At 43.0% G+C, this 4893-nt stretch overlaps 1 pseudogene; it reads left to right on the top strand.

Annotated features, from left to right (window-relative positions):
- The first annotated feature begins 337 nt into the window (after window positions 1–337).
- LOC123421280 lies at window positions 338–906 on the top strand (annotated as a pseudogene).
- Window positions 907–4893: the final 3987 nt, after the last annotated feature.

Here is a 4893-nt window from a genome sequence, read left to right as displayed (position 1 = left end):
GTTATCAAGAAACAACACTTGCATATAGTCAGAAAACCTTGACTATCCTTGATCAACTCGCTAGCCAACTAGAGGCTTGCTAGGGACAGTGTTTTGTCTATATATCCACACATGTATCTATGTTTTTATTCAATACAATTATAGCTTGGATAATAAACAATTATCTTGAAACAGGAATTATAATAATAACTTATTTATCATTGTCTCTAAGGCATAATTCCAACATATATAACAAGGGGAAGGGGAACACCAGGAAGCTATCCCATTTTCTCTCTCGCTGCAAGTGCGCACCCACCTCACCCTATCCATCCCATTCATCACCACCATCACCGTGGCGATGGCAATGTCGTTGCTGCCTTACACCTACCCATTGGCTCTGCTCGTCGTCGTCGTCGTCCTCGGTGTTGCCGCCCCCCTGCACTTGTCCGGTCGAACCCAAAGCCTGGGCCGAGCGTGGAAGCCATCAACGCCACATGAGCAACCGCTTCTTCCCAGGTATATTGCAGACAGTTGTTGTTAGCCAACCTGGACGTGAGGACGCTGGAGGTGAAGGACGTGATCGGGATGTCGGTCCAAGTGGCGGCCAAGAAGGCGGCGGAGGCGGCCGCAGTCGCCAAGGCCACCAAGAACCCCTCCAAGTGCATCGCGGACTGCATCCACGACCTGGCCATGCTCACCAAGATGATCGATGGACTCTGGGACCCGGCGGTGCTCAAAACCGCCAAGGACGCGGGCTATGATGAGTTCAACGATTCGAGGAAGAAGAAATGCAGAAATGATTGCACCATCGACATGTCAAACCAAGAACGCACCGACCAGATGACGTTCGTCTTTGTGGAAGGAGCTCTGCACGTCACCGATGACCTCTTGAAGAGGAGGGCCTTCTTCAACCAGAAAAAGGCATGAATGTTTCAAGAATAACACAACTCAAGGCTCAAGGCTCAAGGCTCATCTCAAGTCTGAACTCTGAAGAGGAGGATCGATGCATGCATGCATGTCGTGATCGATTTATTTTGCATTTTTTGATTTTTTTTATAACAATGGATCAATGCCAATTAATGTTTGCAAGAATCTTGCATGAATGGCCTTCGACCGCTCCATGGCTGCTTGCTAAATTGGAGCCCATCGGTTTCCACTTGTTTCTTGTAATAACTTAAATAGTGGCCACTGTGCCACGCGCGGGTTAGCATTTTATAAATAAAGTTTGAAAATGGGAACATACGGTTTGAGTTAACTAAAAAAGATGGAACCAAATATGTGTTGCGCTTTTATCAATAACATGCTAATTATGCATGTCGTATTATACTTTTTTATGTACTCTTGGATTGCGACAAGTGACATACTGGGAGTTTTCCGTTTTTTCGTAGATCCGTTTATTCAAAATGTTTTATCTCTTTAACCGCGCATCCAAATCTCGAACCATTTTCACCGCTGGATTTCTTGCGTAGAGATCGTTGGAACCAGATCCCATCTTGATAGGTTTTGACAAATAAAACCGGACAAATAAACCATCACTAGTAGGAAAACGGGCTATAGCCCCGGTTCATGAACCGGGTCTAACAAAGCGGGACTAATGCTAGCCCCGGTTCGGCCCCGAAGTGGGGATAATAGTCCTCCACGTAGCCGGGGGCGAGGGAGAGGGGTATTAGTCCTGGTTCTAATTACCAAGCGGGACTAAAGGTTCGGTGTGTTTATTTTGTTTGACCCGAAAAGGTAGAAAATTTTTTGACTTTTTTTTGTTATTATTTTTCAAAAAGAAATTTTGAATATTTTTTGATTTGTTTTTATGGCACTCATTCCAAATCGTCTAACTTCCCGGCTCGTCACCCATCCTGTCACTTTTTCAGCCCGAACACGCTTAACTTCCTAGTTCTATCGCCCCTAGTTTCCAAGTGTACATGATAACCCACAAGTATAGGGGATCGCAACAGTTTTCGAGGGTAGAGTATTCAACCCAAATTTATTGATTCGACACAAGGGGAGCCAAAGAATATTCTCGAGTATTAGCAGTTGAGTTGTCAATTTAACCACACCTCAAAGACTTAGTATCTGCAGCAAAGTTTCAGTAGCAAAGTAGTGTGATAGTAACAGTAGCAGCGGTAACAGTAGCAGTGGTAACAAGTGTGACAGTAGTAGCGACAAAGTAACTTAGCAAGGACCAGTATAGGAAAAGCTCGTAGGCATTGGATAGGTGATTGATAATTATGTCGGATGGCATTCATCATGCAACAGTTATAACGGAGGATGATATGCAACTAGCTCCAATTCTTCAATGTAATGTATGCATGTATTCCGTATATAGTCATTCGTGCTTAGGGAAAAAACTTGCATGACATCTTTTGTCCATCCCTCCCATGGCAGCGGGGTCCTAATCGAAACTAAGGGATATTAAGGTCTCCTTTTAATAGAGAACCGGAACAATGCATTAGCACATAGTAAATACATGAACTCCTCATACTATGATCATCACCGGGAGTTGTCGGGTCATAACACATAGTAGGTGACTACAACTTGCAAGATAGGATCTAGAACACACATATATTGATGAAAACATAATAGGTTCAGATCTGAAATCATGGCACTCGGGCCCTAATGACAAGCATTAAGAATAGCAAAGTGGTAGCAACATCAATCTCAGAACATAGTGGATACTAGGGATCAAACCCCATCAAAACTAACTCGATTACATGATAAATCTCATCCAATCCATCACCGTTCAGCAAGCCTACGATGGGATTACTCACGAACGATGGAGAGCATCATGGAATTGGTGATGGAGGATGGTTGATGATGACGATGGCGTCGATTTCCCCTCTCCGGAGCCCAGAGCGGACTCCAGATCTGCCCTCCCGAGGAAGAATAGGCGGTGACGGTGACTCCGTATCGTGAACGCGACGAACTCTTCTCTCCTGATTTTTTTCCTGGACGAGAGGGACTAAATAGAGTCGGAGTCGGAGGCTGCGGAGCCTCGAGGAGCTCACAAGCCTGCCAGGCGCGCCCTAGGGGGGCGCCTCCTCGGCTTGTGGGCTCCTGGCTCCGTGGCTTCGGGTAATTCTTGCGCCAGTATTTTTCATATATTCCACAAAAAATCCTCGTAAGTTTCCAGGTCATTCCGAGAACTTTTATTTCTGCACAAAAACAACACCATGGCAATTCTGCTGAAAACAACGTTAGTCCGGGTTAGTTCCATTCAAATCATGCAAATTAGAGTCCGAAACAAGGGCAAAAGAGTTTGGAAAAGTAGATACGATGGAGACGTATCAACTCCCCCAAGCTTAAAGCCTTGCTTGTCCTCAAGCAATTCAATTAACAAACTGAAAGATGCAAAAGAAAAACTTTTACGAACTCCGTTTGATCTTGTTGTTGTAATTATGTCTAACTCATATTCAGATCTTCAACAAGATCATAAGCTAACCACATAAACAATAACATTTAGGTCTCATGGTAAACTCATATCGATGGCATAATCAACTATCGAGCAATAATAATAAGTTTCAAATGTCAACACTTCAATCAAAACAATCATGAAGCAATATGAACAGATGGTATCTCGCTAGCCTTTTCTGAGACCGCAAAACATAAATGCAGAGCACCTTCAAAGATCAAGGGTTGACTGAACATTGTAATTCATGGCAAAGAAGATCCAGTCACAGTCATACTTAATATCAATTAATAGCAAAGCATCAAAATGACGGAGGTGCTCTCTAATTGGTGTCTTTTATAAGAAGGATATGACTGAACAGAAGAGTAAATAGATAGGACCTTCGCAGAGGGAAGCATTGATTTGCAGAGGTGCCAGAGCTCAAGCTTTTAAGATAGAGATAAATAATTTTGAGTGGTATGCTTTCATTGTCAACGCAATGACCAAGAGTTTTCACCATCTTCCATGCTACATATATTATAGGCGGTTCCCAAACCGAAAAGTAAAGTTTTAACTCACCCACCACGGATCAATTACACTCCACGACTAGCCGAATCCTCGGGTGCCGTCCATACCAACAACAATCCAGGGGGAGTTTTGTTTGCAGTTATATTTTCGATTTCGGCATGGAACTAGGCATTCCGGTTACCGGTCCCTTTCTCGTGAGTGATAGTGAATAAACACGTATCGAGGATAACACGCCTAGCAGGGGAGATACTGACCGCCCCTTGTCACCACATGAGCGGTTCGGGCATACAAAACATATTATTGTTTGAAGATTTAGAGAGTGGCACATGCAAATTTACTTGGAACGGCAGGTAGATACCGCATATAGGTAGGTATGGTGGACTCATATGGAACAACTTTGGGTTTATGGAAGTCGATACACAAGCAGTATTCCCGCTTAGTACAAGTGAAGGCTAGCAAAAGACTGGGAAGCGACCAACTTGAGAGCGATAACAGTCATCAATATGCATTGAAATTAACCAATGTTGAGTGCAAGCATGAGTAGGATATAAATCACCATGAACATGAGTACCGTAGAGGCTATGTTGATTTTGTTTCTACTACATGGATGAACATGTGCCAAGTCAAGCCACTTGAATCATTCAAAGGAGGATACCATCCTATCATACTACATCATAATCATTTGAAATTCATGTTGGCATCCAAGACAAACCATTATAAGCTCCTAGCTAATTAAGCATGGCATCAGAAACTATGATCTCTAAGTTGTCATTGCAAACATGTTTCTCTCATAACAAAGCTGAATTAGGAACGATGACCTAGTCATATTTACAAAAAAAATAGGTAGAGTTCATACCGGCTTTTCCAGACTCAGTCACTTCATCATATATCATCATTATTGCCTTTCACTTGCATGACCGAATGGAATGAATAATAATAAGAGTGTTCGTGCATCGTACTAAGATGGAATCTGCAAGCAAACACATAGGAGAAGACGAAGTAAT

Source organism: Hordeum vulgare, chromosome 1H (assembly GCF_904849725.1).
Source record: "Hordeum vulgare subsp. vulgare chromosome 1H, MorexV3_pseudomolecules_assembly, whole genome shotgun sequence".
Classification (NCBI taxonomy): domain Eukaryota; kingdom Viridiplantae; phylum Streptophyta; class Magnoliopsida; order Poales; family Poaceae; genus Hordeum; species Hordeum vulgare.
The sequence above is the reverse complement of the archived record's forward strand: the minus strand, read 5'-3'. Positions and strand labels throughout refer to the sequence as shown.